The sequence below is a fragment of the Furipterus horrens genome, unplaced genomic scaffold (genome assembly GCF_987537825.1).
Source record: "Furipterus horrens unplaced genomic scaffold, mFurHor1.1.pri manual_scaffold_8, whole genome shotgun sequence".
Lineage (NCBI taxonomy): Eukaryota > Metazoa > Chordata > Mammalia > Chiroptera > Furipteridae > Furipterus > Furipterus horrens.
In genome coordinates this window covers 79,567,355-79,590,285 of record NW_028327178.1, presented here as the reverse complement: position 1 = coordinate 79,590,285, position 22,931 = coordinate 79,567,355, and the positions used below count along the sequence as shown (strand labels likewise).

At 37.5% G+C, this 22,931-nt stretch overlaps 1 non-coding gene across 1 annotated transcript; it reads right to left on the bottom strand.

Moving 5' to 3' along the window:
• Positions 1–22,315: 22,315 nt before the first annotated feature.
• On the bottom strand, positions 22,316–22,479 carry LOC150003208 (U1 spliceosomal RNA). The gene has a single exon (XR_016512907.1). It is a non-coding gene; the product is annotated as a U1 spliceosomal RNA (small nuclear RNA).
• Between the last annotated feature and the right edge of the window lie 452 nt (positions 22,480–22,931).

The following is a 22,931-nucleotide window of genomic DNA, read 5'->3' as shown; positions in this document are numbered from 1 at the left end:
TGATTCAGTGTGAGAAGGGTATGTATACACAAGGGTGAGAATATCAGGAGGCAAAGATTATTTGGTGCCATCTTGGAGCCTAATGACCACATGGGGTTAATTTCTGTTTCTTGCAACCACAAAAACCCAGATGGTATGCCTGATTTAGAATAAGTACAGACTGCTTATATATATCCTAAGGTCAATTCTAAAGAGTAAAAAAGAAAAAAAAATTAACTTCTGAGAGAAAACATCACAAGAATTTGGCAGTGCCCCTTAGACAGTATATACTTTTATAAAGTTCTATATTTCTGAAATTCAACTTTGATCATGGAAATTATAAAATTTTTAAGTGTAATGATGTCTCCAAATCCTGGGAACTTTTAATAACCCTCTGCAAAGTTTCATGATGGTGAGACTAGGCCCAAAACCACATTTTTTTAAAACCCATGGTATGTGTCCACATAACTTCCTAATCTCCCACATTTCCAGAAGATTATCTTCTTAAATAAGTATCCACAGTAATCCTTTGAAAGGTATCAGCATACCAATATAAGTCATTTGTTTTTCCTTCCATTAGTCATAGTATCAGATGGAAATTATTCCATTGAGTAAATTAGAATCAAAGAGATTTGGGTACTATAATCCAATGTGCTTGTTCTGTGGATGAAGAAACCGAAGCCCGTAGAGATTATGGAATGTTCTCACAGCCACACAGTCAATGCAAGAGGCAGAAGGGGAACCCCAGTATCCCAAACTCCATACCAACATTTCCCCGATTATATGAGTTTAGTTGTGCTGTTTTCCCAGTAGCGTAAAGTCAGTCCAATCGGTCCATTTGACATTTGACTGACAGTAAGAGCATGTTATACTACCTTCTGGATTGTATCAGATGTAATAACAATAGATACACTTTTTGAATTATACAATGTAACTACCTAATTCCACTAGAAACAGGAAATGGAGATCTGAGGAGCTAGTTCTTTAATTTTTCCACTAAAAATAAAGGGAAAAAGCATGTTAAAATGTTTCAAAGATGATTTGTAAGGTATACAGACTAATTGCACACTTCCCTAAGTGATTTACAATATCCTCTCTCTTCTACTTGGAATGTGATCTTCATCTTATCCAAGGAGTTCCCAGTAGTTTTCAGCTTTTACATGCTATATATCAATACTTAGAGAATGTGTGTAGGGACTGTGGGTTAGAGTGAAGAAGAAGTCTTAAGAGGCAAACTGCTGAGAGAATGAGACAGAAAAATAAGTTTGGAGTTCTTTCTGTTGAGTTCAGCAAATGACCTTCAAGTTCACATTTCCTCTAGGGGTGCTTAGACAAGCCTAGTTATGCCTGCTTTCCTGAAACTCTTGTAATAATAACATTTTAAAGCACAAGAAAGATTCATTGCCATACTCCTTGGCCTCTAATATTTTAGATCCTGGGATTTCAAGTCTAGCTCCAATTAAAGGCAAACTACAACACAGTTTCTCAACATTTGGGGCCATATAATTTTTTGTTGTGGGGACCATCCTGTGCACTGTAAGATGATTAACAACGTCTCTGGCTTCTACCCACTAGATACCCAGCAGCATCCATTCTCCAATTGCAACAAACAAAAATGTCTTCAGACACGACCAAATTTCCCTTGAAAAACTCTACCAAGATTGAGAATCAGTGCCTTATGGCAAGGTTCTGGATCACAGAGGGAGCCTCTGGAGAAAACCTAGAAGCATAGATTTATTTTCTGGGATGTGGAGAGCTTTTCAGAAGCACTTAAATCATTTTCATCAAATGGTCATTTGGTACCTGCTATGTGCCAAGCACCTCGTTAGCCACAGTGCCCAGTCCCTGCCTAATTAATGGTTATTCTGTCACTCAGGATAAAGTTGGATTAGTCAGATTTATTTACTCCTACAAACTGTCATTGATATTTTAATATAAATTCCAAACTTCCAAGTTGATAATGAGAACTAATGAATTAAGTCAATGATAACATTACCAGGAGATGGCACTCAAATTCAGAAACAAAAGGAAATATCCTGCATCCTAAAATTATTTGTGATTCTCTCCTAGACTTCCTGAGGGTTTTGTATGAAGTAAGCAAGACTTTCCTAAAAGTGGAATAAAATTTTTGCTCAGATACATTACACTCTTTGCCTTGCCAGCCTACATAACTTACAGGATAGAAGTGGTGACACATGAAGTTCCATCAGATCTGCTTACGGGGAGATCAGAAAGATAATGAAAACAAGGACAAGGCTGTTCAGTTCTTGGATCTGCTTGATTGTGAAGTCACGAACTTGCTAACAAATCAAACGGCATCTCTAAAAGGCTCATCTTCCAGAGAACCCCATGATAATTTAAAAGCAGATTTCCCATCCAGATCTTATGATGTCAATTTGTGAATATTGAATTGGAATCATGAATCACTCCATAAATTTTAACTAAAACATTATACTCCTATTTTAAATATTTATAGCCTCTGCCCCTCTGGGCTTTCAGAATTCAAAAATGAATTTTTGTAGGCATTCAGAAACTTGAAAAAGCAAAAACATGCACTTAACACTTCTTTTTAAACCACTGACTCACCCTCTAGCTAGAGGAGAGAAATCCCAACAAATCAAATTGAAACGCAGCAAGGAAAAGAGTACATAGGGAGGGTTTAGAGAGGAGCAGGAAAACAAGGTGAAATAGCTTGTGAGGAAAGACAAACTCAGAATAGACCCTTCTGCATGAACCAAGGGAATTTAGGTGCAACATATACTCCCAAAATACTGGACAAATATATTATGGAAAAGGTGATTTAGTAGGCATTTTAGAGTCACAACTGTGTCCAGATTTCAACTCTGCCAATAATCAGCTAGGTAACCTTGGGCAAATAGTCAATTCTTTAAGAACCAAATTCTTGGGTCCTCCCAACTGAAAAGTGAAGTTATAATCCACTTATTAAGCTGTTTAATAACTAAGTGTACTAATATATTTAAAATGCTTTTCTATCATCTACGCCTTGTACATTGTAGCCACAAATTTAATTTTCACGACTTATTTTTCTCTATCTGAAATAAATATGGGGATAAACTGAAACATAAATATATTCATGATGTTATGAATACAGATATGTCAAGCAGCGATGCTGCAAAATCTCAAGAACATGAATACTGGAATTAGATAATTCCCATTTGAATCTTTAATCTACAACACACTATGTAATCTTGAGCAAATTATATCATAGCCTTGTGCCTCAGTTTCCTCTTATGTAAAATAGAAATTACATTTTCTACCACAGAGGATGTGGTGAGTGCCCCAAAAGTTAATTGAAACCAAATGGTTAGCACATAAAAGGCTCTCAGTAAATAATACATATTATTATAAAAGTAATGCTGCCCATAGCTTATAATAATGTATGTGAATAACACTTCATTATCTATGTATGTATACATGTGTATAACCTATTCATAGATATCCTTCTAATAAATGCTTCCAATTTTTAAAAACGGTTCTGTTCTACTAACTAAAATTAAATTTGATATAATTACTCTTCATGTCCGCTATGAAAGTCAAAATTTGCCTTTATGCTGTATCATTAATAAAAGTTAAGAAATTGAGCCCAAATATATTTAGCTCCATTTGGTTACTCTTGTCTGGCTCTGGTCCTTTAGTATACTATTTCTGTTGCTGGTTGCTATTTTATGCTAATCATTCCCTAACAAGTGAGAATACAGTTTAATTAACACCTATAGTTCTGTTAAAGGGTTTTGTCTTGCAAATAATTTTAAACAGCATTTTTGTCTTTTGTAAGGTTACATTTATTATGCACATCCACCTCCCCAAACCAAAAACACACACTCCAGCTTGAACAAGAAACAAGAAAAACAAGGTGAAAGGCAACTACCACAAATGTTCTGTGTAGGAAGAACTAGTTTTAAGCCTAATGTTTTGAGTAAGTAACAGTGAGGGACAGTGTAATTAGAAGTGTGTTTAGGATGAAGTGGAGAGAGGTCAAGTGGATTTACATAATCCAGGACTTGAATAAAGGAACATATTATTATGAGCAATAAAATGACAGATACTATTTATCAGACCAGACATTGGTTTTATATGCCTTCTCTAAATTAATCTCAAATCAATGCTGAGGTAGAAATTCTTATCATGACCAATTTATACCTGCAAAAATTAGATTCTGAAAGTCTGAAACACTTGACTAAAGTCACAGAACTGATCTATTATGGAACCAGGACAGAAATCCACATCCCTCTCCTAACATTAGGCTCTTGGTTACTGTTCTGTTCTTTTTGCAATGGCCCTAAAGGTTAATATTGTCATTGTCTTCATTTTTCTGAGAAGAAAACAAGGTTCAGAGAGCATAAGAGACTTGCCCCAAACTAATAATGGCCAAAATTTGGATCTTAATGTAAATTTGTGTTAGAATTGGGTCACAGAAAACATTTATGTTTGCTATTTTCTAGCCTTGGAGTATAAATATAGTAAGTTGAATTTCCCTTTGAAGGAGTAAAATCATCTACCTTGTAGAAGAAAATAACAGCCAACCATGTGGGGAGGGGGATGAAAAGTGACATGAGGAAAGTTTGTGATAGATTAATTTTCTGCAGCTATGTGCCCACTTTTTAGTTGACCTGTACCTGTCTGTATCAGTTACCTATTTACCATATAAAAAATACCCCAATGTTAGTGGCTTAAAACAATAAACATTTACTGTGATTGAGGAATCTAATGTTCAGCTGAGCACATTGTCTGGCCTCGGCTGAGCTGAGTTAGGTACAATATTTGTGATCATTTGCAGATTGGGAACAGCTGTGACTGATTTCCCCTATGCTTGGGTCAGTCAGCTGTTGGCTGGTATGCTTTCTTTCCTCTGGTTGGTCTCCTATCCTACAGCCTGCCTGGGCTTGTCAACATGGAGATGGTGGAGTCCCAAGAGAGCAACAAGGATTCTTGAGGCCAAAGCTTGAAACTAGGACATTCTAGATTCAAACAGGTGACAAACAGAATCCACTTATTAATATGAGGAGCTATTGTATAATACCAGATTGCAAGGGAGTAGAGAATTTTTCCAAAACAACAACAACAAAAAACTACCATAGTGCTCTTATAAGAATGAGTCAAACTTGTTCTCACTAAGGTATAATTGAATGATGGCACTTGCTGCACTACCACCTTGTGAACACTTGCATTTTACAAAGTAAAAATACCATAAGAAGATTTAAGCCATTATGTGGCCACTTACAGCAGCCACGAGGGGCATTTTTGAGACTAATTAATAACTGTTTTTAAAAACATATGCCTCAAATGACTGTAACTATACCTCAAAATCTAAGAATAAGATATGGTTCCTTATCTCCCAAGTCCTGCAATTGAATTGGGGAAGAAAAAATGCTTACTGAAAGCTTCAGATCTACCGATGCAGCCTTCCGTGAATAGGGGAGTTTCTTTTGTCTTTTCTATTATTTTCATTGTACCACCTTCCTGAGAGCAGAACAGAATAGTCAGTTTGAGAGAATTTCAGAATTAAAGCTTGGAAAGGAGGTATTAAAAGTTTTTTTTTTTTCTTTTTTTTTTAAAGGAGGGAGCAGACATTTTTTAAAAATCAGGTGTTTCCATCTGATTCCTTAGGTCTTGAAGAGTATCAGCCACCTGCAGAGTTGTTCCTGTTGGAAGGAGAGTTCCTGTAGAGTCTGAGAAAGGCAACTGAATTAGGAGGAAGGAGCTATATTGGCAGTTAGGTGGCCTCAGAAAATATGTTAATCTGACCAGGTCTAGATAAAGCGGGGATATTGTGTTGAGAGCTCCCACCTTTCTTTCCCCTTAGGAAAAAGCAATGAGAGATATTTTTCTTTTCATTTAAAAATAGCCATATTACAAGGAAAAAGAAAAACAAATTATACCAAAGTTAGCAAGGATATAGGGTTATTACAAGTTTTACATTGTTGGTGGAAGTGTAAGTTGAATCACTCACTTTGTAAAATTGCTTACTATTATCTATTAAAGTTGAACACATGCCTTCCTCATGATACCAGAATTCCACTTCTAGGAATATCTCCAACAGAAATAAGTACATATATTCACCAACATGTATTAAAATCTGTATGAGAGCATTATTGATAATGGCCCTAAATGGGAACCACACCATATTTATGCATGTAGAAGTCAAGATAATGGTTATCTTTGTTGGTGAATGACTGGACGGGGACATGAAGAGAGGTTCTAGGTGTTTTTAATGTTCTGATTTTAAAGAATGTGTGATCATTTTATAAAAATTTACCCAGCTATTTAGTTATATGTATACTTTCCTGCGAGTATATTATACTTTGTTTTTCTAAAAAAAAAAAATTCATGCTCTAAATTAAAAATCTAGCTGAATCAATGTAAAATTAATGCACACATTACTAAATAAAGCAGAGGCCATCATGCTGCCAGACTCCAGAAGCATTTGGAGGCTTTGAATAGTTAGATTTTATGGATCAAATGGGAACTAAAAGCACTTCAGAGGTTGAAAAGTACCTAAAGTAGGCTCACTAATGGGAGTCTGTAAAACTGGAGGGGCCTGGGTGGTTTACCTCTCAGGATGGGAGGTAGAAGAAAGCTGAAGTCCCTGCCTGAAATGACGACCGTAAATTTGATTGGCTTAAGGGATGACATGAAGTAGCCATGGACAGAATCTGGGGAAACCTAAGCCTGACTCAATGAGTGAAGCATTACTTCCCTCATCACCATGGACCAGGAGCTCTGAGTCCCAATATAAGTCTTGCTTCTAGGCTGAGAATTTGTGGAGACCCAGGTGGAGGCAACTGCAGAGCCACCAGGAAAAAGTGAGCCAGAAAAACACAGGGTGGAAAAAAACAAAACTAAGTCTACAAGATAGAATTTAAAAGTATGACAAAACTAACACAAAGAACGTAACTAACACCAATCAAGTAAGAGATAAAACAACTCTAGGGAAAAAGTGAAAATGATAGAGCATTCTCAAAATATTCTTAAAAGTATATTTAGAGTCCTGGATGGGTGGCTCAGTTGGTTAGAGCATCATCTTGTACACCAAATGGTTGAGGTTTAGATCCCTAGTCAGGGCACATACCTGGGTTGTAGGTTTGATTCCCAGTCAGGGCATATACAGGAGGCAACTGATCAATGTTTATCTCTCTCATTGATGTCTCTCTCTCGCTCTCTTTCTCTCTCTCAAATCAATAAATATATCCTCAGGTGAGGATTAAAAATAAGAAAGTATATTTCGACCTCCTGAGTAATAGAATGAGAAAAATACATTCACATTTTTAAAATATTTAAAGTGAAAATGAAGGAACAAAGATAATAATGAAGAAGAGATTAACATAAAGCATGATGGGCAAAGAACTAACAGATGATGTGAAAAATATATGAGACACTTCTTAATACCCTAAAATGGAAAAAAATCAAATAAATATCTATCAGCTGGTGCATATATATTATATTCATAAAATGAAATACTATTCAACAATAAAAAGGAATAAAGTACCATTACATGTTACAGCATAGATGAACAGCAAAGACGTTATGCTAAGTAAAAGAAGTCAGATGAAAAAAAACTACATATTGTATAATTCCATTTATATAAAATGTCCAGGGAAAAGAAAAGCAAATTGAGACAGAAATTCTTCATTTTCCTTCACCAGAATTTCTGATTTATTTCTTATGTTTTTGCATGCACTTTTGAAAGTCTTCTAGGGGGGAGGCTTGGAACATGGTGACATTATAAACAAGCAAGGACAAATGAGTGTTTATGTATGGTTTCTGAGTGATAGAGAGAATGGGGCGGAAATATTTATTACTTACCTCTCAAGGTCAAATAGAAAAAAGTATTGCCTCTGATGCTCCAAAACTCTATTCTTTTAAGTAAATGGGAATATATGTGTTTTCTCCTAACCCTCATTTAGACCTATGTAACCAGTTTGACTACCTTTCCTAATCTAATAGGTTGTGTTTGAGATGAGAGTTTTTGTATGAAAGATGCCAATAGCTTGTCTGACTGCATTTTTCCTCTTTATCTTCCTTTGTGTAAACACAACCTCAAAATGCTAGATTTGCTCCATTTGGAATACTTTCATTTGGATCAAATATATATTCCCATTGGCTCAAAAACTGGGAGATTAAGGGCTGGCTACACCTTTGGATTCAGTAATCAAAACAGCCACATTTCATCTGGGCATGATTCAAAACTCTGTGCTTCTGTTTTCCAAGCCCATCAAGGACTGACCAACCTTAAGGCATGCCATCTATAGGTTTCTTCCAACAATTTTCAGTCTTGGAGTTTAGGAATTAATCCAAATTAATTTCCATGCAATGTCCATAGATGGAGAATTCACTTTCTGTTCAAGTTTGACTGAGTACGCTGTGTTAATATCCGGGACCGGGACCAAGATGTTGTATGCACTCAAAAGTTACGAACAGAACTACTTACCCTAAGAAAATAAGCACCCCCCAAAGTCTTTCCTTTGAAGTATTGTGTAAAAGCCTTATGGGGTGGTTGTAAGGATTTGTGAAATATTAAAGATCTTTGAGTTTGGAGAATTGGCATTGTAATAACAGTACAAAATTTTGCTCCTCTTTTCCATCCTTTGCTTAATAACCCTGTTACATGACCTTCTAAAGGCTTTGTTCCCTTAGGAAACATTACTTGATTTGCAACGGTCTGTAATAAAACTTGGAAAAGATAACCAGCGTGCTGGTTCAATAATCATGTGAATTGCTTTTAGATGCAAATTTTCCAACAAAGTGTTCATATAATTAATTGTAAACCTTGGAACAATGTTTTGGCCTAGAATACAAATGTCCCTTCCTGTGTCTGTGGTGTGGGCTTAGCATTCCTGCTCCTTGGGCCTCTGTAAGCCTTGTCATTTGGCACACGGATGACCTAATCTCTTTACTGGCCTCATGTATATAGACACAAGCATTATGGCCTTATTCCTGGAAGTGCAGATCCCTTTCTGGCTGGGACTTCACCTTCAGTTCCAGGAATTGTGACCCCACCTTCTTCCAACTGCAAAAGATCAGCCTGTTTGCACATTGAAGACCCATTCTTCAGAGGATGCTGTGATTGAAGTTCCCTGTGGGTACAGTCAACATTCCAGTGCCCTGCAATGGTTGTGAGGTGGCACCTGTTAGCTGATGACAACTTCTCTCTGGGATTCTCACAGCTTTGCCATCCTGTCACCTCCTCACCTCACGTAAATTCCCCCTACACCAGAACCCCAAAAGATGTTATTCATCAAACTGCCCTATGCTCTCACCTGTCATAGAGACAGGCTGCTTTCTTTGTAGGAGGTAGCCACCTGTCTGGGTCCTCAGATCTCTGGAACAGAGAATATTTCTCCATCTCTTTTTCTGAACCAAATGACTTCTGATTAACATTTTTTCCTTTTGAGTTTTCACTGTCCTCTTGGCAATCAGACAAAGCATTGCCTGCTCACTTCATAGACAATAAATGAAAGCTGGTCATTTTGTGAGAAACTGAAAAATGGAGTTGCTTGAGGAATTTCTCAAACAAGAGCTGCTTTTATGAGTCAGAAAAAAAAAGACAGATATTAGTTTGTAACAAAACTAGAAACTTGAGGGTCATACAACCAAAGGTGACAGGATTCCCATTAACAGCACCTGCTTTAGAGACAACACACTTAATTTCAATACTAGAAATAGAGAGACACAGAGAAAGAGAAAACAGCAAGAAAAAGAGAAGAGTGTAAAAGAAAGGAGAAGGAAGAACAGGAGGAGGATGAAGGAAGGATGAAAGAGTAGAGGAGTAAAAAGAGATGAGAATTTCTCATTCCCAATTTGCTTGTAGCAGGTGTTGAAAATGGTTCAGGTAATCTAAAGAGGTTCAATAAAAAATTTGTTAAGATGAGTTTGGATGCATCCTTGGTGCACAGAATGTTCCCTGTGTGTTAATCTATGCTAAGAAAAACGAAAATCACAAGAGCAGCATCTTGGTAGCTCTGTGTACTTGGGAGGGTTTGCCAACTGATGTCACATGAGTCATCTTCTGCTTTTAGCCAGGTTGAAGATGGTAATGCTATTTTACTTTAGTCTTAGTTTAGATATTGGAGGTAAAGCACAAGGACCCTCTTTCTAATTATTTCAAAACACATTTTCCAATTATTTTTATACCTCATTCTGACATTCTTGCCCACATTTTTTATTAGCTTTTTGGATCAAGAAAATAAAGAAGTTTTAATGGGTCTGTTCTCTTTGAATTGAATTGGGTTGCCATCGTTGATCCCTTGATATTTGGTGGCAGCTCCAACGAACAAAAACAATAGTCTTTCTTCCTCTGCTCTCTTCAAAATGCCTTAATAGGAAACACATTCTGCATTCCCCATGTGCAATTTTCAGTGCAGCTCTTTATTTAATTTTAATTCAGTTCAAGGGCTCTTCCATGTAAAAAAAAAGGGGGTATTACTGATGGGAACACATCCCTGGGAGACCTCAAGGATGTAGTAGAGTCCTTAGGGGGCTTTTGGGAGAAGAGCAATGCCCACCATTCCTGAATCATGCTGGCATTTTGAAAAGTGGTCTGCCTCTCTTGGATCTTTTTTCTAACCAAAAACAGATAGGGAAGAAAGAAAATAAGTAGAGGGAGTGGAAAGGAGAGGAGAGGAAAGGGGAGAAGAAGGGAAGGGAGGGAAAGAGAGTAAAGGAGAGAGAAAGGGAAGGGAGAGTAATAGAATTCCTTATACCAAATGTTAATCTTTAGGAATTCATTTGTGTTCTTACCTTCATTGCCCAGACAATAAGGTCCATTCTGTTTCAATTGATAAACCAAAGGTAAGATTACCAGCTGAGCAAAAAAGGGGAAAAACACTTAATACATTTTTTGTTGCAGCCAGAGCTCGTATATTTTCTGGGTACCGAGGTCATTCAGCATCTTATTTACTATCCATTTCTGAGGTGAGGAAGCAAGACCTCCTCTTTTCATTTTGCCCAGACTCACTGCTTCAGCCCATCCACTTTGTAGCAGAGAATCTGGGAACCTTGGCTTACTCTTGCTAGCCCACATGCTTTGATACTGCTCATCTTGGAGGCTTTATACTGCAGAACCATTCAGAGAAAGCTCTGCTACTCTCTTGGGTAAATTTATGCTACTTTAGCCCTTGTATTAGAGAGTCATGTTTTCATTTTGCCATCTGTTAATTCCCTTTACACAGAATGACATGTATGTGGGAAGCCAGAAGCCACTTGAGACCATTAGGGCAGAGGACACATCTTGGCCAAGGAGACCCTTAATACATGACTGCTAGTGTGTCTTTGTATAAAAGTTAGACTGAAATGAGCATAAGGTAACAAAAGAGAAGCCATTCTCTACTGTCTAAAGAAAATATATACTGTTGAGCCTGTTCAGTTTTCCCTTCAACAGCCTGCAAAGGACACATACACATTTTCATCAGCATTCCAGGGCCACAATTCCTCAGAGGGAGTGCTGTTTCCTAAGGCAATCCAGGTCTCCCTTCAGGAGACTGAGAAGTTGTACGGAAAATGGGGCAGGCCATGAGCAAAACATGAAGTGACTGATGCTTGCCTTTGGCTTCCACATATTTTCCATCTAGCTTTGGCCTCCACCCATACTGATCAAAATTCCAGGGTTTATAGAGCTGGTGTTCAGCAAGGATTAGGTCAGGAAAATAAAAAGCTGAGTCATTACAGGAAGGCACTGAAGCTGGCTTAGAGGCTTAATTACCTCCACCCAGACCTGCATTTAAGAAGAGAAAGCTTTTAAGTCAGGCGAATCTTTAACAGTAGCATGGCAGGCTACACCAGATGCAGAATCTTAAATCATATAAATCACATCATAAAGAAGACTCCTGCCTTGATCTCCCTAGAAGGCCAGTCTTGATCAATATCTCAATAGACCTCTTTTACAGCTTCACAAATGATGAAGTCTTAAATAATTAGTACCAGCTTTTAGGGCTCATTGCTTCTTTTTTGGAAACATTGTACCCCTTACACCTGTGGGACTTGAGCTATCATTTGAGAATTTGAGACCTGCAGATATGTGCGTCCCTGTCTTCCTGCGAATATCAGTTCAATCTTCAATAGTAGGCTCCATATAGACTAAATCAGTTTCCTGTCCCATTTCATCTTGAGCTCAGAGTATTAGAAAGAGCCAGAGTCACCCAATGCTTCCTGATTAAGAAAACCTCTTACAATTTTTAAGAGCCAAAGGAAGTTTAAATATCCCCTATCAACAAGCATATCTCCCAATGATATTTTACAATTAAAATTAAAAGTAGTAAAGATGGGACTGCTGCAACCTCACCTCCAGCATGAACAAAATGCTATTGAAAAATCTCTTTTTTCTGCTTGTTTTCAGGTAGAGGGTATGAGCTAATATTTATTTTATATCATCCTCATGTTGGATGAGAGAAGAGAGTTCCTGCCTGTTTTTTTAAAAAACCATCACCTCCAATGAGGCTGCTTCTGAAAGAAAGTTTCTAATTGAATTTCCCATACCACATTGCACAATTCTGGGGTGAAATTTGCTGTTTAGTGTGTTGGAAAAGCATGTAATCGTAAGGAGGCAATGCAAAGGTTGCTAAAAGCAATATGAGACCACAATTTCTTAGGCATTGCTGGTAAGCCAAGTTGTTGAGTTCACACAAAGAATGCTTTGGTTATATCTTGTATATCAAGAATAGCCTTGATATGTGTTCCATGTGAAAGGTAAACAGACCAGCATTCCAGCTGTTTTTCAAATGGAAGTAAGAAAATCTTGAAGACATTTGTACCTCCAGTCCCTTAGCCTAGACCATTTCAGTTGGAGTATAGATATCAATGAGGCTGACATTTTCCCAGTTAAAACATGGTGCAAAGTTTGATTACATGCCTTGTTGTTAATTTTAGCAGATATGCCTTCCATTAATGGGAAAGGTCTTACAGTCACAGTATGTACACAGTTAAAATTCAGTCTGGACTCTGCCTTGTCCTTTCTTTGAATGGGTCAATGTGTCAATTATTCTCTCATAAAGCCTTCTGGGTTTGGGAAGTGTTCAAACTACCTTACCTTTCTGCTGCAATTACATTTTGCAATGAACACATGTAAGGGCCTGCCTAGCAATTCTAAGATTTTCTACTTTCTCTTGGACTCTCATGACCTGCAAGTCCTAATTATACCTCTGGTATTGCTTGAGCCTTCCTTCTTCATGTATCTCCTTTTCTGGAGGCAGAGGGAAGACTTTTCATTCTGCTTCCAAATCGGGGGCTGCAAGAAATGCCCCTAGGTCAAACTCCTGAGAAACAGCCACTCTAAGAAATATCTACTCATGTTTCTTCCAGTTTTTCCAAGGGTCTCCTTCCAAAAAAAAGAAAAATTCTCTATATCTAAAACCAGCAGGCAAAGGACAAAAATAAGAGTAATAAATATACTAGCATACTGGCTCCTTTAGTCCAACAGAACCATGTATTAAAAGGATAAGGTAAAATATTTTATTCTGTTCCTTTCATAAGGGATGCATATCTGTTTTAAAAATAGCATGTTGCCTTTTTATCCCCTGTTCCAGCTTTATTGTTTCTCCTTATAGACCAGTGCTATCAAACATACTATAACTTTCATTTATTTACCTTGTTTCTGCCTCTCCCACTAAGCTGTAGGCCCTGTGAGGGTAAAGATTTTTACTTGCTTCATTCACAACTATCCTAGAACAAGATGTGACACATAATATGCTCTGTATGAATATTTACTGAATGAATAAATTTCATGATGTTGATCATAAGATATGATATTAAGTAACCAGCAATCACCTGCTACATTTCCAGCACCAGACTGAGTGCTGAGATCATTGAAGGTATATGAGACCTCCAGGATCAGCTTGAGGCACCCACTTTTTAGATACAAATAAGAGTGCATCCAATTCTCGCTCCTTGCTTAGAAGGGGCCCCATTATAATTGCTCCTAGGAAGAGGGAGGACATATTTTCTTGGTTGCCCCTCACTCTGAACTCCAACTTCTACCTTGGCCTTCAGTCATCTTGGCATTTCCCCATTGTGAGCCACAGGTACCAGGGTTTGCATAATTTTACAGTCATTCACAGAAGTTTAAGGAGATAATTCATGAACCAAATGACCTTAAGTTAAATTTTAGAGAAACCTGCTCTGAAGAAATCCTTTAGCAAATTTGTTCTGCTGTTAGACAAACCAACAAATTTTCTCTTTAAATTTTTTTCCAAATACAACTTGTTTTAATTCTTAGATTTTACTTATGTATGCTCTGTTCTTTAGCGTTAATCTATGACCTCTATGAAGCCACCTTCTTCATCAAGCAATTTATTAAGAGATTTTTATTAAAAGGATAATTCTTTCCTAATAGGAATTCTTATGTCAATGATTAAAATTTTTATACAAGCTAATGATAGAAAAGGCAGAGGACAGAATTCCTGTGTTTTGGATTTACTTAGGTCATAGATGGGGATGAGAAGTTAGGGTATACAGCTCAAAAGACCAGTAGACAAGACATGGATGAAAGTTGTCTTTAGCTTCTCTTTATCTGGTGTTCAAGATCTCAGAAGTTGAGATTGTAGTATCCCACTCAAGCCTGGGCTTCATTTTTCTCTAGAATATTTTAAAATTTTATTTTCTCAGGTTCCAATTTAACATCTGATAAAACAGTAGTCAGCTAAAAACATTTTGGACATAATAGCAGATGTATGTTAAAGATTTATTCCTGCCTGAGGATGATTTCTCAAAGTATGTGTTTGGTGTCTATTTAAAGAAACCACATAGAAGTTGATGGAACCTCTTTAGAGAAGTCTGCTTCCTGCTTTATGCAAGTAGATTATGCTGACAAGAAATCCCAAAGAACAAAAGTAAGGATTGGGAAGAGTAAAAGTGGAAAGATGATAGCCAGTGGGCAATTTGGGTTTGGCACCACTGGAACAATCAGAGGAGCCATGAAGAATGCACCCCAGAATTGTCCATCTCAAGAAAAAAGAGGGGAACATATAATCTCCATTCATCAAATATTACCCCTTGGGATATGAACTCCCTTCCACCTCAGGGTGAACCTTGAGAAGAAATGCATCTGTCAAGGACTCCTCATGGTTAATTGATAACAAATTCATAACCAGAGTCAGCAGCCATTCCTGACAGAGACTTCTCTGTATTTTAGGGAAAAGCCACAGACTGAGCTTTTAAACTCCTGCAGTTTGAATCAACTTTCATAAGGAAGTTCCTGGTTTCATCCTTCAACCACTGGACTGAGACTTACCCCATTCAATTAAAACCATATAATTATATCTTCATTTGCATCTCGACTGACCAATCAGAATTTTTCCATAATGACCATCAGAATGCATGATGTTGACCAATCAGGACTGTATACTTTGGACCAATCAGAACTGTATGAATTTTAATTCCTCATTTGCATAAAAGGAACCTGGGTGGGAACATTCTCTATAAAAGGCAGCCTCCCTTTTGAATCAGCAGAGTGCACTTTTGGTTTTCACTGCAATTTGTAAACCCTTCACCTGAATAGTCTCTCCTCTTTTCACACCTCAGACTGGGAAATGTGTTGATACTGGAGAAGAAAGTAAGAGATGGACAGTGTAGTTAAAGTGAAGTTCTGTCATTACACCTGTGGAAAGCATATAGCATGGCAACAACTAATAAAATATAGGCTCAAAAGATATGAGGGAAGGCACAAGAGGTGCCTTGTACAAAGGGAGTGTCTAATCTAATATATTCTAATCTAATCTATGTATGCATTTTTAATTTCAGCTATTATAGTTTAATATAATATATATATATATTTATTTGAAGAAAAAGAATGATGAATTTTAAGTCCCAGTAATGCTAAAATCATATTCATATAAATTCTCCACTGAGGACCACTGAAAAAGATAGTTGAATTACCAAAAACAACTGTATGAACAAAAATGACTAAAAAGCATCAAATATCTCAGAAGACAGAAAAAACTGCCTGTCCAATTTTTGGAGAAGATAAAATTCGGGGATATAAGCACAGGTAATCAAAGTTCCTTATGTCTTGAGCACAATTGTTTTGATCATAAGAAAGCAGCCAATCATAAACCTGAGCTAAACTTTTCACAGTGTTCCCACTGACCCCCACCTCCCAGAGATAGGAGCAAAAATCAAAGCCTAGACTCTACCAAGGATGGGAAACCTGAAAAACCACCTGTCCTTAAGGAAAGATTCATGATCTCTATTCCCTCAAATGGTCATAGCACAGTAATAATGATCCTCCTTTGAGTATTTCCTTTTATCTGATGATCCAGGAGACCTCAGGCCTCAAATTAATTAAGGTTGCCTGTGCCGAGTGGACATCCAGGGTCCATCTTCCCTTCCTTCCATCCTGTCTTGTTCCTTTCCCTTTTCTTTCCTCCCTCCCTTCCTTCCTCCCTTCCTTTGTTCCTTCTTTCCTTGCAGAAGCAATCATTATTCTAGGCTTCAAAATATTCCTACAAAATATATTTTAAATAAAGTCAATCATTGAAAAGTAAACTACCAGGAAAAAAAGAAAAGAGTACAAGCTCATCGAACAAACAGATATAACATACAACAGAAACAGATCCACAGGGAGCATATCACATCTAAGAATAATAATTGATGACACAATGATTACAGAAATTAAAACTGCATATGATGCATTAGTAACAAGTTATAAACTATAAAAAAGAATCAATAAATTCTAAATATTTGAAATGTCTGTTTGTATTTTTTCTTCATCATAGGAAATCCTTAAAACTACATTTTAATATTTTCAAATATATGGAAGTTTTTGGTTTACATGTCCATTGTTGATCTCTACTTTAATTGCATTAAATATGAAGATCTCTATGATGCCAAGCCTTTGATATTTATTGATACTATGACCTAATACATACTCAATTTTTTTTAAGTTTCGCATGTTCTTGAAAAAATTGTTTATTTCCTGATTTTGTACACATACTATATATTTTAATATAACTTACAAATTTTATTATACATTATGCATTATATATTAAAATTTATATTTTATATATTATATAATTTTGTATCTTCATATATTTTATTATATATGTATAATATATACATATTTTCTCTCTAACTGCCTTTTAATGTCTTCTCATAGTCAAGAAAGGACTATTAGAAGAAAGTTTGCAGTTTCAATATTTGTGTGAATTTCCTTTTGTTATCCTATTTATTAAATTCTGATTCCTTTGTTTATTTTATTGATTCTGAAAGTTTTCAGCATATCTTTCCAAATTTTATCCTCTTCTTTATTCTTTATTTATATATCTGTAATGTAGGGTAGACTTACCCATTAGATATTTTCCCCCATCACCTATACCTTTAACTTCTACTTTTTTGTCTCCTTTTTTTCTGTGTTGTAGTCTACATAATTTCATCACATCTTGGCTTTCTCATGCTAATTCTCTGTTTGGCACTGTCTAAAATAATGTTTACACACTCATGCTTTAAATGAGCAATTATATTTTTCATTTCTAAATATCTTGTATAGTTATTTTTTAAATCTCTCTGGTTACTATTGATGATATGTTATTGCTTATTTCTTTTTTTAACGATTCCATCTTTTATATATTTAAGCATTATATAATTTGTGTTTTTTTTTTCCAACTGGTAGTTTCGATATCTCAATTATTTAGATATCTAAATATCTAGTTTGTTATATCTGCTAGCCCCTGGCTGGTTTGGCTCAGTGGATTGAGCGTCGGCCTGCGAGCTAAGTGTCGCTGGTTCGATCTTCCAGTCAGGGCACATCAGAGAAGGAAAACTCTGACTCCAAAAAACCTCCGCTGCCTTGCGGCATACCTCTTCAGGGGAAAGGCTAAGGGAGTAAACCCCGACAGAAAATCCGGAGCCGGAGTCCCTAAGGCGGTTTGACGTTGTAGTCAACACCGGCAACTCCTGCGGCGCACCTGAAGCCAAGCTGTATTGACTCCGTCTTTCCCTTGGGCCCTTCAGCTGCGAAGAGAGGGGGGGTCTGCTGCATGGGCAACAGCAGACCCTCCATATCACCCTGCCCAGGCTCTGTAGCTTCAGCTTCACTGGAGAGGACACTCCAGCGTCATCGCAAGATGTGGATTCAACACGGGAGGAGACAGATACCGTGTCACTCCCGAGTCGGACTGCACAGCCATTCTCGGCGGTGCAGATAGACTCTTAAGAAGCTACACCATCGTCTCTCGAGACGGACGGCTGCTGCCGATATATCTGCTAATTTCCTTACATGCTAATTTGGCTCATTATTTAATCTTATTAATCTTAATCTATGGAAAACTAGGGGTCAAATTAAGGATGTCTTCTTACAAAGGAGCAACTGCTTCTTTTGGTATCCATTCCAATCTCCCTTCCAGGTCCCCAAAGTTTAATTCCTGGTTCTTAATTTTGGTTGCTTCAAGTACAACATCTAGCTTTCTGACCACAGCACTAATATGGGCATCTGCCTTCAGGAGAAGTTCACCTTTGACCTTTGTTTAAGTAGCGTAAATCGGCAACTGGGACAACTGGTGAAGAAGTATTGTACTATAAAAACCTCTATTTGGGAAAGTGTTACTTAGTGAAGTCAGAAAATGTTCTCTGTGGAATCAAGTCTTGAGCTTATGTCTGATGAAAAATTAGAAGTTAATTAGGTTTAAAAAAGTGAAGAGGCAGAGTCTCGGGTAGCAAAAACCACATATACAAGTGCCCTGTGGCTAGAGGGAGAGTGACAAGCATGAGGAATTAATTTACTTTTCAACTTTGGCTGAGCTCTTTTAAGTTATGTGCAAACATTGTGGGAGACACTTAGTGATCTTGCCTGCTATGGGGCTGCCAGTAATATGAAAGAGTTATATGAGATGGAATTATTCTGGAAAAAATCCCAGATGGGAGGGGTTGGTAAGCTACCCTTAGGGAAAAAAAAAAAAAAATTAAAAAGATGGTGGGTTATTGAAGACAAGAATAGCAGATAATTAAAAGTCAAGTTTGGAAATGGGCACAATGGATGCAAAGAGAGAATCCAGGCAGCTTTGTTCCATGGCAGTGCTCCTCAGACTTTAATGTACAACGGGGATCTTGTTAAAATGTAGATTGTGACTCAGTAGGTCTGGCATGTGTCCTATAATTCTGCATTTTCACCAGTTTCCAGGTGATGTAAACATTGCTGGCCTGGGACACACTTTGATAAAAGCAAGGAGGTAAAAAAAAAACTTGAGTGGTCATCAGAAGTAAGAACATACCTGGATAGAAGAAAATCATATTATAGGAACCTCTAATACTAGAATAGGAAATTTGACCCTTGTACTGAACTCTAAAACTATAAAACTTTAAATCACTTGCGAAGCTTATTAGTATATAGTTACTCAGCCCTACCTACCCAGCTCAGAGTTTTCAGGAGGTAGGGCTCAGGCCACCAGACATAAACAACTGCCCAGGTGATTCTAATGCACAATAAAGTTTGAGAACCACTGTAATTAAGAAACTAAGAACCCAGATAAGATTGTACCATGCATAGTAAAAGGATTAAAACATTTTAGGATATAGTCTGGGGCATAAGACAGAGGACACAGGCAGAAATAAAACTGGTTAAGAATGATAAACCAGTGCTGCTTTTTGATGCCTTTGTAAGCTCAAAGCCAACACTCCTTCATTTAATCCTAATATAATGCTCCTATTTAAGATCCAGCTTGGTCACATGGTCTCAGCCTTTTACTTTAGTACGAACTGTTTCCAGAAATTGATTTGAAAGAAAAGCATGCATGTGCCCCCCAAGTATGTTCAATGTTTAATATATGTTTATAGTTGACTTTTCAAATCCTAGATGAGGGTTTCCATCTATGCTTGTTATGCTTCAAAGCATGACTCAGATAAAATGCAGGCAGCTGAATCCACTAAAGTACCCAGCCAAAAAAAAAAGAACCCAAACAAACAAACAAATCCTATTTATTTACAGGTACTCTTGACCTAAAACTTTAAAGAATTTAAGAAACAAAATAAAATTTTTCTCATACAAATTGTTTATGTGATTCATCAATAGGGTAGTAAATGATTTTTTCAAATCAGCTATGTAAGCAGTCACTTAAAAAAACATACACACACCTTTTAATTCCAATTCAGTATAGTCACTTTTGCTATAGTTAGCTTTGTTTTTCTTTAGGTAGCTGATCCTGTTGTTGTATGGCTTTGTTTCATAGAGATGTCGTTGGGTAATCCAAAAGGAGATGAAGAAATAAAAGAAGACTGTCATCAGTTCCTGATATCTTAGATCTTGATGATCATATCTAGGGCAGAAAAAAGCAGAATAAAGAAAGGTAGGCATTACACAGAACCCAAAGTGTAGTTGTGGTATCAATAATCAATCACCTGAAAACAGAGAATTTATTATTTTCTGTCAGAGCATGATTCTGTAAAAAATCATTATGCTAAAAAGCATACATCCTTCAGGCAACACTAATATTGAAATGGAAAATCTCCTCCAAAACTAAGTTTGCCATGTCAGATCAAGAAGAAGCCATGCAAATTGCCAGCAGCTTATCCCTATATGGTCATCCTGAACTTGAGAAAGTTCAGCCCAGGCTCACACTGAACTGGCATGTGATAGCTCCTTTGGGCCTGTTGTGTCTTGCAGGTATGAGGGAGGCCTGATTACCATGAAAAATCAGCCAAGCCTGTCCTGTGTATTTATCCTGTTTGCACTGGAATGTGCTTTTATCTTGAGGATATCAGCATCCGTAACTATTCCCCACTCAAGCATTAGTATGTGTGGCTTTTGAGACATTATAGAAATTGTCATTTTTTCTGAATTGCTGCCCCAGGTCTAAGATACTTGTACCAAATCTGTTTAGCAAAATATTTTTATATTTGAATAACTAAATAAAAGAAATTATGTGTATTAATGTTATGTGCTCTGGACTGATATTTCATTAGATTTCATTTTTATCTGCATTAGCTCATTATTGCACTTCTCTTCCAGTCAGGGCACATCAGAGAAGGAAAACTCTGACTCCAAAAAACCTCCGCTGCCTTGCGGCATACCTCTTCAGGGGAAAGGCTAAGGGAGTAAACCCCGACAGAAAATCCGGAGCCGGAGTCCCTAAGGCGGTTTGACGTTGTAGTCAACACCGGCAACTCCTGCGGCGCACCTGAAGCCAAGCTGTATTGACTCCATCTTTCCCTTGGACCCTTCAGCTGCGAAGAGAGGGGGGGGTCTGCTGCATGGGCAACAGCAGACCCTCCATATCACCCTGCCCAGGCTCTGTAGCTTCAGCTTCACTGGAGAGGACACTCCAGCATCATCGCAAGATGTCGATTCAACACGGGAGGAGACAGATACCGTGTCACTCCTGAGTCGGACTGCACAGCCATTCTCGGCGGTGCAGATAGACTCTTAAGAAGCTACACCATCGTCTCTCGAGACGGACGGCTGCCGATGATGATGAGCTCATTATTGGCTTATGAAATGTGTATTCTCTGTTTTGGTCTACATGTGTGTATCCTCTCCAAAAGACATAGGTTGAAATTCTCACTCCCAATGTGTTGGTATTTGGAGGTGGGGCTCTTGGGAGGTGATTAGGTCATGAGGGTGGAGTCCTCATAAATGGGATTAGTGCCCTTATAAATGGGCCAATAGAGAATTAGCTTGCAGTCTTTCTGTCATGTGAGGACACAGCACTGAGAAAGCAGTGGTGTGGAACCAAGAAGGCCCTCATTGGAAGCCAATCACACTGGCACCTGATCTCAGACTTCCAGCCCCCAGAACTGTGAGAAATAAATTCCTGCTGTTTATAAGCCACCAAGTCTATGGTCCTCTGTTATAGCAGCCAAACTAAGACATTCTTCTTGGAAACAGTTCTTGCCTACCATTTTAATAATGTGTAGTTTACATTTTGTAAGTTTTCCTCCTTCTCCTTTGTTCCTACCCCTGCTCTCTCCACACTCCATTCCTGATGCCTAGGAGATATTTTACCTTTTTACAATAAAATAATTTTTTTTCCTAATCCATAATTTTTAATGATGACAAAAGTACAAATGTCAGTGTTATAATAAAGAGCAATTGGATCTTTAGATATTTGTATCAGTACTGGCCTTATATTTCTTCTGAAACACATAAGCCAAATAATCTTTAGGATATCTAGATATCACAGATGATGACATTTTACTCATCCAAAAATATCAGCCAGTTGAGTACAAAAAGCAGAAAGTATATATCCTATGACTCTATGATATTTATTATCACTCTGTCCTACTCTATTATTGTCAGATATGATTCATCCAACATTTGGAACATATTTATATGAAAGTTATATCCAATTTGTATCTAAAATTTCAAATTTAACTCAGTGTCCAGTATTTTTTTTTTACATAGGGGAGAGCACGAATGCAGTCCCCCACTACCACAAATTATGTGGTCAAGTTTGCCACATTTGGGAAAATCACAGGGGTCAACACATCTGGAGAGCAACGGATAAGTCTCACCCTGGGAAAACGACCTTCACAATCATGGTATAACCTCTGACAGATAAGTTAGTCTAGCATTTTTATTTGCTAAGTCTGACAACTCTATACTACTAGGATGCACATTTGATAGTAAAAACTGTTTTCAAATTTTACTTTGTCATCACTCATAAGAAAATATTGATGGCTTTTTCTTCCATTTTCTTTAAAAAAAGCATAGATGAATGACTGTGTTGGTCCTTCTTGGGTTCCTTAAAACTCTCTATCCTCTAGGCTTCCAGCCAAGATGGAGGCATAGACAGACACACTGCATCTCCCTCCACAACTAAGAAGGAATACAACTACATCAAAACTAGAAACAACCAGAAGTTCCAGAAAATCAAACTACATGGAAGTCCAGCAAACAAAGATATAAAGAAATACCCAACCAGACAGGCAGGAGGGGCAGACCTGGGGCGGAGAGGATGCAGTGTGGTGGTGGCAGCAGTGGTAGCAGTGGCAGCAGCATTAGCAGTAGACCAGCA